The sequence below is a fragment of the Hyaena hyaena genome, unplaced genomic scaffold (genome assembly GCF_003009895.1).
Source record: "Hyaena hyaena isolate Hyena2069 unplaced genomic scaffold, ASM300989v1 scaffold_48, whole genome shotgun sequence".
Classification (NCBI taxonomy): domain Eukaryota; kingdom Metazoa; phylum Chordata; class Mammalia; order Carnivora; family Hyaenidae; genus Hyaena; species Hyaena hyaena.
The window spans coordinates 3052156-3064513 of NW_024080680.1; positions in this window are offsets into that span (position 1 = coordinate 3052156).

The following is a 12358-nucleotide window of genomic DNA, read 5'->3' on the forward strand; positions in this document are numbered from 1 at the left end:
TTGTTGCTTTTCTTTCTCTTGGTTTATTTGTTCCATTTTAAATCTTCAGCCAAAGCTTTTGAGAAGAAGTTACAGTCATTATTACTTCGTAGCCCTAAATGCTTCATTAGGTAGCCCTAAAAATGACATAACCAAAATATTGTTATCAAACTAATAGAATTGTTATCAATTCTCTAATATTACCTAATATCCAGTATATACTTAAAAATTTAAAATGTCCCCCAAAGTTCTTTTATGGCTGATGTGTTGAAACCAGAGTATAGTCCCGGACTGTGCATTGTATGAAGTCATTATGTCTCCTGAGTGTCTTTTCATCAGGGACATCCACTCACCACACCTCACCCCAACGCTTTATTTCTTGTAGTCACTGTCAAAGAGAATTGTTTTTTGTAGAATGGTTTCATAGTTAGGATTTGTCCAGTTTAACTCTACTTGGTGAAAGTATCTTCAGAAACAGTGCAAAGGAAAAATACTACACTCCAACTGAGTGAAGATTTTGTTCAGACTTTACACTATTTTTGATCCCTTCCATCATACACTCATTCATCAACACCAATCAACCATCATTTATTGAACACTCTATTTTTGTGAGAGAGACAGAGTGTGAGCAGGAAGGGGCAGAGCGAGAGGGAGACACAGAATCTGAAGCAGACTCTAGGCTCTGAGCTGTCAGCACAGAGCCCAATGTGGGGCTTGAATCCACGAACAGTGAGATCATGACCTGAGCCGAAGTCAGATATTTAACAGACTGAGCCACCCAGGCACCTCTGTCTATCTTTTTTTTTTTTTAAATGGTGTGCATGTGTCTGCCATACAGGTCAGTACTGGAACAAACAGGCCAATGAAAGTTGGTGAGTCTCTTCCTTTGTCACTCATTTAATAAAGGTGACCAGCTGCTCTGTTGGACAAGGTCAGAATTCTTGGGAAAGTCCTTCAATTTCAAGACTCTAAATCAAGGGGCGCCTGGGTGGCTGAGTCGGTTGAGCGTCCGACTCTCGCTTAGGTCATGATCTCGTGGTTTGTGGGTTCAAGCCCCGCGTCGGGCTCTGTGCTGCCAGCTCAGAGCCTGGAGCCTGTTTCGGATTCTGTATCTCCCTCTCTCTCTGACCCTCCCCTGCTCACGCTGTCTCTCTCTCTCTCCTAGAAAAAAAAAAGTCTCTAAATCAAGGAACCAACAAACATTTTCTGTAAAGGTAGCTATATATTTGTAAATATTTTAGGCTTTGTGGACCATATGGTCTTGGACACAGCTATTCTCAACTCTGCTGTTATTAGTAGGAAAGCAGCAAAAGACTACACATAAATGAATGGGAGTGATTATGTTCTAATCTTCATTTACACCAATGGAAAGGAACTGGACTTGACCTGAGGGCTATAGTTTACCAAGAGATAGCAATATGGTTCCCAAAGCCAAACTTGGCCAAAGGTGTCTATGATCAGCCTGCACAGTGTTCAGCTTTTTTTTTTTTTTTTAAAGTTCAGTGTCATCATTTAAAAATCAGGATGTTTCATGCAAAAAGCTAGATGTTTCTGACTCTTGAAAAACTGGAGGGTTTTAGGCCCTGGTGTTTAGATCCTCAGTCTCATGACAGGAAGGAGTTGAACAGCTTCCCCTTCAAGTGCTCATGCTCTGTGCAGCATGTCATAGTCCTCACTCATCTCTGTTGTTTTCTTCATGGCGTGTGCTTGTTGTCTTGATCTCTAATTGGGTCCTATTTTGTCTTTGTTCTCATCTGCCTGGTCCCTGTGGACACCTCCATTTTCAGCTACCATCATAGTGGGAAAAGATAAGGGAAGGTGTTTGATGCTAAGAGGGCCATTTCATAAATAGTTTTGGAAAGCAGAGGAAGAATGATAATGCCTGGTTGTAACTTAAGCTTGTTTTTTTTTTTTAACAAAATATTCATGTGGGGGAGAGGGCAAGTGGGGGAGGGGCAGTGAGAGGGGGACAGAAGATCTGTAGTGGGCTCCATGCCGACAGCAGCAAGCCTGATGTGGGGCTCGAATTCAAGAACCATGAGATCATGATCTGAGCCAAAGTCAGACATTCAACTGACTGAGCCACCCAGGCACCCCCAGGCTTGATTTTTTTTTGAGTACAATGACTTATTAGTGGACAGTTGGCATCTAGCATAGCTTCCTTTGGAAGGTGCAGATCACTTAGCCATTTGACACTGAAACGACATGGACAGGACTGGCTCCAAAAGAAGTACAGTGTGGCCACGGTGGCTTTGCACTACCTCCAGTGCACCTTTTCCTCACGCACCCTCCCTGCCACATGAGTAGTTGAATGTCCTTAATGCTTAATCCTCATCCACCCACCTTGGGTGTAACTGTGTTGTTTTCTTTTAATGGTTTTTTCCCCCTAAATTTAAATGACACCATTAAGAAGGATTTTTTTACTGGACAGTACCTGATACTATTATTCATGCTAAGAGAGACAACACTTAAATCATTTTGTTGCCTCTCCCAAGGATATTAACAGTTTAATTCAAAACGAACCTCAAAGGGGCTCCTGGGTGGCTCAGTCGGTTAAGTGTCTGACTTCGGCTCAGGTCATGATCCTAAGGTTCTTGGGTTTGAGCCCTGCGTCGGGCTCTGTGCTGACAGCTAGCTCAGAACCTGGAGCCTGTTTCAGATACTGTGTCTCCCTCTCTCTCTGACCCTCCCCTGCTCACGCTGTCTCTCTCTCTCAGAAATAAATAAAAAATAAATTAAAAGAACCTTAAAGAAGAGAAATGTAAAGTTTATTGGACTTGTAATTGTGGAATTTGGGGATTGGAGAGAAGTTAAGGATCCTTTGGCAGAGGGATGCTGGAGCCTTTCAAAACTGTGAAACCATAATGATAGCTACCTGTTCCTTAAAGTTGACCAAAAGTGTTGCTTGAGTCAAAACCTGGGGCCATATTTGACCAGTGTGGATTAACCACAGCGTATCTGAGCTTGAGTGTTCATCATTTCCTTGACCAATGGAGATGGCAAAAGCTTTGGTTTTATGACTCGCAGGGTGAAGGGGTTGGGTTAAAATCAGCAGGACACACTCAAGGTACATGTGTTGCTTAGCTCCAGTCCCTGGCTTGTCTACCAGGTTCCCCTTGCAAATGCTACCAGCTGTTCATCACAGATTTCCAGGCAGTCAGTACCAATCCATCAGGGTTGGCAACTGTGGGGAAGCCAGTATTGCATTCCCATGACTTCAACATAAAGGTCCCTCTCTGCCCTTACATTCCATGAGTTCAAGGACCATATGTGGGTCATGTTGAATATTCAGTAGGCAAAAAACATACTCAGTAGACGTGGGGCTCCTTTCAGAGACTGGAGAAATTGAAGCAATGCTTTTCCCTGAATACAGAGGTGGGTGTTCTCATCTCAGGCAGGCTCACACCAAAAATGAAGTGGTCATGTCATTCGGATGGAGTTTGCTCACAGAGTGGCCACCTTTAAGATTGGGTCCTTCTAACATCACAACCCAACAGTATTGAAAATCGGGCAGAAATATACCCCCCCCCACACACACAAGCTGATTTATATGTGGGGTTCTTTTTACTGCTAATGTGAATTGTTTGGAACAAAAATTATCACAAGACCACACAAAGGCAAAATCTTTGGGTGCTGTGGGCCATTGATGCTTAGAGCCCTGTCACCTGTGGAATTCACAGTGAATACTGGGGATCTGGGAGCCTGGGACAGTGGAAATGTCAACAATGAATGAGCTAAAATCTGACACCCTATAGCCTTCATTCTGGTGTCACTGGTCCAGATGTTTCTCCTCAGCATCAGGGAATGGCCCTACACAAACAGGCTTTTCAGACATGGGAAGCACTACTGGGTCCTCCTGAGAGCCGTTTGAGATTGATGTTCCCAGCTTTATCCGGATTTCTCATATAATGGATTTGCAGAAATCTAGACTATGTCAGTTTACTGCTCAAAACTCTGTAGAAGTTTCCATCTCACACAAAGCAGAGACAAAGGCCTCCAGTGGCCCACAAGGTGCTATACAATCTGGTCTTGTTAATTCTCTGTCTTGCTACCCTTCTTCCTGTTCCTTCCGCTGCAGCCATACTAGCCTCTTTGTGTACCTCTAACATAGCAGGTCTGCCTCAGGGCCTTTGTACTTGCTGTTCCCTATGCCTAGACCATTGTTTCCCCAGGTATTTTCATGGATGTTCCCTTGACTATTTCAATGAGGCCTTCCCTGGCCACCCCAGCCATGTATACTCTGTTTCCTTCTCTCCTCTATTTCTTTTTCTTTATTACTTTGTATCATAGTAGAGATTGTTTTCTTTGTCTTAGTCATTCTCTGTCTCCCCTACTACAATATGAACTTCATTAGTGCAGTGTTTCTTTTTTTATGATTCACTGCTCTATTTCTAGGAGCTGGAACAGTAACTGACAGAGAATATAAGGACAATAAATATTTTTAGAATGAATACGTGATTTCTAACCCTCAGGATCTTTATCACTGATACTTACAACTTTTTTAGTTGCAAGCAACAGAAACCCTATTTATACCAGTTTTAAGCACAAGTAGGAATTCATGGCTCTTCTATAACTAAGCCATGATCAAGGCATTGCTTTTATTTTTCTGCTACTGTGGGTGGCCATTTTCTATTTCCATGTACCCCATACTCAATGGCGTATAATCTATACTTATATAAGTAACTCTCAGCTTGTATCTTCAGAGTTTTTATAAAGAGCTCATCTTACAGCTAAAGGTCGATCAATGATAGAAGGACTTGTACAGATTGGCTTGGCCAGGGCCATGTGCATCCTTGGACACATCATTTAATGCCAACAAAACAGAGGAAGTTGATGAACTCAGCCTGGGCCAAGGGCTTCCCTGTACAGTCTGGAAGTTAGAGCTGGTTAACAGAAGGATGGAAGAAAGCGGTGGCATGGATGGAGTCATTGGGGTGCTGTGAACTTGACATCTCTCCCATTTGTGTCTACCATATTCAGTCTCCCTATGACTTGTTCTCATTCATCTACTTCTGTCCTAAAACAATCTAGTACAGGTTTCCAAGAATGGTCCGAAGGGTACATTGCCTACCATGCATGGTCCTAAAAGTATGGTGTACACACCCCACCAGGCATACAATGTAATTTATTGGAGTATAGAAAGAGAATAGTAGAACTTCTCTTATTTATATTTAATCTCATTCTTTAAATATTCATTTTTTTGGCATGGTTTATAATGCTCACATCAGCATATTGTACAAATACGTAGTAGTACATTATTACAGTTTATCTATCTATCTATCTATCTAATTTATAAATAAGTCAAAGTACATAGGTTTGACCAAGCCCAAAATATTTTAGTGTCCAGTATCTATGATCACAAAAGCTTTGGCTACTGTTCAACATGATGCATTTTTTTAGATGGAGCTCAAGATTGTAGTATCTTTCTTAAAAACTATAATTTACTACTGGACTTAAAAATAAAAACTCCATGTTTTAAAAAAAGACCAGGCAATTTTATATCTGAATACTTTTTTTTAAACCACATTTTTTAAAAGAGTTTATTTATTTATTTTGAGAGACACAGAGAGAGCACAAGCAGGGGAGGGGCAGAAAGAAGAGGGATCAGCATAGAGCCCCATGCAGGGCTTGAAATTACAAGGCTGAGATCATGACCTGAGCTGAAATCAAAAGTCAGACACTTACCCGACTGACCCACCCAGCCACCCTTTAAATGCTACTAAATCCCTGCAGTAACGTGCTCTCCAAACCCCTGATGATGGGTGAGGGGAACACACGTTGACTCATTGAGCAGTTCAGGGATAATACTTTGCTTTTACGATTTTCCTGAAAGTTTGAATGACAATATTACACAGTCTTTCCAGATCTAAGCAGCATCTCTCTGATACTTGAAATCCGAAAATATTTTTAAACAAGACAAATATAATAGTATAGTGGAAGAAAAATTGTGGGTGAGAACGAGAACTGATTAAGTAGGAAAAAAGACAACTAATGAGGACCCAAAGCAGAAAGCAAGAAATTATTCCAGAAGGACAGTAAATGCAGTTAGAGAACTAACCCATATGCAAGTCAGGAATATATTCTGAATTATTGAAATCTGAATGACTCTCATATTCTATTAAAGAGGAAAAAGGTATTAGAATAAATATTAAAAGGAGTCAAGATCTAGGGGGCATTAATCTTGCCTGAATATTATTAGCTTCTCACAGTGTATGTATCCATCCTTTGCCCATAAACTCTCATAGTCCTCTGCTGCCTCTCATCCATGCTTTGCACAGAGTAAACTCCCAGTAAGGATTCTTAACAAACTGGGGAAAAATACACTCAGCGCTGAAGCTGTGTCTACAGCACACCAGCACCATGGAGTGGAATGTGAAAGGTAAGCCAATGCTTTATTCAGATGATGTCAGTTATTCTAATGGCATTTCAGCAAATGGGATTTTGTCACTACTCTGTGTCAGACACAGTGCTTGGCACTGGAAGTAGATGAGACCCAGTCCCTGTCCTCAGGCAGCTGACCATTTTGTGGGGAAACGGGCTGGAATGTAATTGGTGTATCACATGCTGAGCGTTCCCCTGAAAGGGTGGAAGAATATCGGGGTGGGGAGGGGCCCCTGGGAAGGGAGTCAGGCAGTGACAAAAACCTGCTTGGGGAGATCAGGGAAGATAACATTTGAGCAAGGCCTTAGCGGAGACAGGCACTGTTTTGAAACAAAAAGGGAAAGCTAAGAAGGAACAGCATGAATAAAGGCAAGGAAATGGGGAAAGGCAGGGCTACCTTGAAGAGCAAAGAGGTCAACGTAGGAGGAAAATGAAGGAGCACTTTGGACTATATCTTGGAGATGATGGTAAATCATGGCAGGATATTTAAATATGCTTTCAGATGAAAGATGGGCATGCGCAAACCTGGAGTCAGTTGAGAGGACACATTGAAACTGGGAGCAGAGGGGCGCCTGGGTGGCTTAGTCGGTTAAGCGTCCGACTTTTGCTTAGGTCATGATCTCGCGGTTCGTGGGTTCGAGCCCCGCGTCAGGCTCTGTGCTGACTGCCAGCTCAGAGCCTGGAGCCTGTTTCAGTCTGTGACTCCCTTTCTCTCTGACCCTCCCCTGCTCACGCTGTCTCTCTCTCTCTCCTAGAAATAAATAAAACATTAAAAAAAATTAAAAAAAAGAAACTGGGAGCAGAGAAACCATTTACGAAGCTGTAAAACTAATCCAGACCACAGATCTGAAAGTATACAACTGGGAGTTCAGCAAGGAGAGAACTAACTCAAAAGATCTTTGCGATTGTAGAATCAACAGAACTTGATGCCTTTATGCAGAGATGGTAGGAAAGAATAGAGACTCAAAATTGGCTCAGTTTGGACTACCTTAGTCATTACAGAATGCAGGGAGGAAGGAGGGAGTGGCGGGTTATGGTTTTCTTGTTTCATTTTGGTGTGGGGGGGGTGGCTATTAGGCGGATGATAGGTTTGATTTCCTTCTACTTTATTAATTATTTCTATATTCATATACCATAAATTTCACTTTTTGGGGTGTAAACCATTCTATCTATGAGTTTTAACACACAGAATCATTGAACCACCACCATCGTCGGGACACAGAACGGCTCTGTCACCTGAAAACACTCTCTTTTCCACCCCTTTGTGGTCACACCTTTCCCAAACTCCTAACTCCTGGCCACTAGTGATCTATCCCTATAATTCTGCCGTTTCCAAATTGTCACGTAAATAAAGTCATACAGATAGTAACCTTTTGAGATCACCTTCCTTCGCTAGCATAATGCCTCTAAGATCTGTCCCATTTATTGTGTGTCTCATTATCTTTTTTTCTTCGGTGCGGATGTACTGTTGGTAGCTCATTCATTTACTCTTGAAGGACACTTGGATTGTATTCAGTGTCTGGCACTTATGAATGGAGTTGTTCTAAATATTATTTTTCCTCTCAGAAAACAGAGGTGTGATGTGGGGTTTTTTCCTTCATTTTTTTTTGAGGTAAAATAGACATAATATAGAATTAAACCATTTTTAATTGTGCGATTCAGTGACATTAAGCCATCAATATATTTGCACAGGTTTTTGTGTGAACACGTGTTCTCATTTATCTAGGGTAGATACATACGAGTGACATCACTGGGTCATTTGAGTATTTGCGCCTTTAAATTTATAAGAAACCGCTGAACTGTTTCCCACAGTGGCTGTACCGCTTTGCATTCCCACCATCAGTGTAAGAGGTTCCCAGTTGCCTCATATCCTTGCCGGCACATGGTGCTCACGGTCCCCTTCCTCCTCCCCCCAACCGCATTCTAACGTGTGTAATGATATTTCATTTTGGCTTTCGCTTGCATTTCCCTGATTGTTAATGATGTTGCATATCTTTTCATGCTGGTTTTTTTCCCATGAGTTTAACTTCTTTGTGAAGTGTCTGTCCAAATCTTTTGCCCATTTTAAAATTGGATTGTTTGTTTTCCTTCTGTTAAGTTTCAGAACTGTTTATATATTTTGTATACAAGTCCTTCACTGAATATGTGATTTCCAAATATTTTCCCCCTGACTTTTCATGTCTTGTGCAAAGCAAAAGTGTTTAATTTTGATGAAGTACAATTAAGCAATTTTTCTTATATGGATTTGCCCTTTGGTGTCATAGCTAAGAACTCTGTGTAACACAAAACCACAAAGATTTTTCTCGTCTCTATTTCTCTAAAGGTTTTATACTTCTACATTTATACTTATTGTCCATTTTAAATCCATTTTTTGTATAAGGTGTGAGGTGTAAGTTGAGGTTCACTTTTTTAAAAACATATATACATCTATTTGTTGCAATACCAATTGTTGAAAAGACCATCCTTTCTCTAGTCATTTGCCTTCCTACTTCTGTCAAAAATCAATTGGCCATGCTTGTTTCTAAACTGTATTCTATTCTGCTGATCTCTGATCTGTGTATCTATCCTTCTGCCAATACAACAATGTGTCAGATGTCTCAAGTAGTATTGTAATAATTCTTAAAACATAGTAGTTTGAGTTCTTCAGCTTTTTTTTTTTTCAAAATTTCTATTGCTATTTTGGTAGTTTGCTTTCCACATACATTTTAGAATCATCTTGTCTATCTACAAAAAAATTCTGTTGGGAATTTTATTGAAATTTCACTAAATTCGTAGATCCATTTGTGAAGTATTTACATTTCAATTATATTCAGTATTTTGATCCATGAACATGGTATGTCTCCATTTATTTATGTTTTCTGTAACTACTTTGATCAGAGTTTTATGATTATCACCATATATATCCTGTACATGTTTTACTGGATTTATAATTAGTTTTGAGCTATTATAGATGGGATTGAAAAAGAAATTGGGTTCTAGTTGTTCATTATCAGTTTATAGAAATAGAATTGATTTTTTTCTCTAACTGTATTTATGTAGAGAACCAGTGAATTAAAATCTGCAAGAAATACAGTACTGTATGTATTCAGTTCTGTAGCTAACAGTTATATTACCCCTAATGTAACTGTCTAATATTTCTGCCTTTTCTTTCTTTGTTGAGCTATAATTTACACATAACATTATATATATATATATATGAAATGATCACCAAGTAAGTCTAGTTAATATCTGTCCCCATATTTTGTCACAACAGTTTTCTGTGTGTATGATGGAAACTTTTAAGATTTTCTCTTAACAGCTTTCAAATATGCAATATAGTTTTATTTTACTATAGTCACATTGCTGTACATTACATCCCTATGACCTATTTCTTTTATAACTGTAAGTTTGTACCTTTTGACCTCCTTCACCCATTTTGTGCACACACCCCCTCCCCCCCCCAGCTCTGGCAATGGCCAATCTATTTTTTATAATCTTTGAGCTCTGGTTGTGTTGTTTTGTTACTTATATATGAAATACTTATATATAAGTAATACTATATGGTATTTGTCTTTCTTTGTCTGACTTGTTTCACTTAGCACAATGCCCTCAAGGTCTATCCATGTTTTTGCAGATGGCAAGATTTCATTCTTTTTTATGGCTGGATAATACTGTGTGTGTGTGTGTGTGTGTGTGTGTGTGTGTGTGTGTGTGTGTTCATTCATCTATCATTGGAAACTTAGTATATCCATTGGACGTCCTGTATAGCCATCACCCATTTAGCCAATCCCCCACCCACTTCCCTCTATCAACCCTCAGTTTGTTCTCTGTCATTAAGAGTCTCTTATAGTTTATTTTTCTTTTTTTCTTCCCATATGTTCATCTGTTTGTTTCTTAAATTCCACATATTAGTGAAATCATGTGGTATTTGTCTTTCTCTGACTGACTTATTTCACTTAGCATAATATACTCTATCTCTATCCACATCGTTGCAAATGGGAAGATTTCATTCTTTTTGATACCTGAGTAATATTCCATTGTATATATATTCCATATCTTCCTTATCCATTCATCAGTCAGTGGATATTTGTGCTCTTTCCATAGTGGCTAGTGTTGATATGTGTTGACTCTTGTAAATAATGCTGCAATGAACATGGGGGCGCATAGATCTTTTTGAGTTAGTGTTTTGTTTTCTTCTAATAAATACCTCGAAGTAGGTTGTTGAGTCATATGGTAGTTCTATTTATAATTTTTAAGGAATCTTCATACTGTTGTCCACAGTGGATGTACTAATTAACATTCACGCCAACAGTACATATGGGTTCCCTTTTCTCTACATCCTCACCAATACTTGATATCTTATGTCTTTTTATAATAACCATTCTAAGAGGTGTGAGGTGATACTTCATTGTGGATTTGATTTGCATTTCCCTGATAATGAGTGACATGGAGCATCTTCCCAGGTACCCCCTGGCCATCTGTATGTGTTCTTTGGAAAAATATCTATTCAGATGCTCTGCCATTTTGTAATCAGATTGTTTGTTTTTTGCACAGCTTTTTGCACAGCTGGCCCTGATTCCTATGACTATACTAAACTCATTTATTAGTTCTTTTCTTTTCTTTTCTTTTTAGAGAGAGGGGCTCAAGTGAGTGAAGGGCAGGGAGAGAGAGAGAAGGAGAAAGAGAGAAAAAGCAGGGTTCACCCAAAGTGGGGCTCACTTGAAGCAGGGCTTGTGCTTACCTGAAGCAGGGCTCAATCTCACCAGATGAGGGGCTGGAACTCAGAAATGGTAAGATCATGACCTGAGCCAACATCAGCTGCTTAACTAATTGAGCCACTCAGGCATCCCCTCACTTATTTGTTCTAAGAGGGGTGGGATTTTTTTTTTTTTCAGATTTCTTGGAATTTTCTACATAGATAATCACATCATCTGTGACTAGGCACAATTGTGTTTCTTCCTTTCTGAGATAGATGTCTTTTATTACTACTTCTTACTACTATCTAGGACTTCTAGTGTGATGTTGAGTAGGAGTGGTAAAAGTCGACATCATTGCCTTGTTTTTAGGAAAGGATTCCGTCTTTATCAGGCTGATGTAGTTCCCTTCTATTTCTGGTTTGTTGAGTTTTAAAATCATGAATAAATATTAAATTTTTTAAAGTTCATTTTTATTTTGAGACAGAGCATAACCAGGAGAAAGGCAGAAAGAGAGAGAGAGAGAATGAATCCCAAGCAGGCTCTGCACTGTCAGCACAGAGCCAGATATGGGGCTTGATCTCATGACCATGAGAGATCATGACCTGAGGAAACATCAAGAGTCAGATGCTTAACTGACTGAGTTACCCAGGCACCCCTAAATATTGAATTTTATTGAAGTTTTTTTTTTTTTTTACATTAAGTATGTGATGATGTAGTATGATTGAGTACATGATTATTTTTGAATCTTAAATGGGCTTACATTCCTGGTATAAATCCCATTTAGTTGTGATCTGTTTTCTTTTTATACGTTGCTGGATTTGATTTCCTAATATTTTGTTGAGAATTTTTGTATGTATGTTCATAAAGGATATTGGTTTATATTTTTCTTGTGCTGCCTTTTTCTGGTTTTGCTATCAGGGTAATGGGCCTTTTATAATGAGTCAGGAAGTGTTTTCTGTTTCCTGGAAAGGATTGTTTAGAATTAGTCTTATTGCATCTTTAGATGTTTGGAAGAATTTGCCAGTTAAAGTATCTGGGGACTAGACGAGATTTTATGGTTTGTTCATTTGTTTGTTTTGGAAGGGCAGATTTTTTTAAGTTTATTTATTTATTTTGCGATGGGGGTGGAGGAGAAAGAGGAGAGAGAGAATCCTGATGCAGGGCTTAAACTCAGGAACCCTGAGATCATGACCTGAGCAAAGTTGAGTCAGATGCTTAACTGACTGAGCCACCCAGGAGCACTGGGAAGGGAAGATTTTTAACTCTAAATTTGATGTCTAGATAAGTGTAAGATTATTTTTTCTTCTGAATTTTGAGAGTTT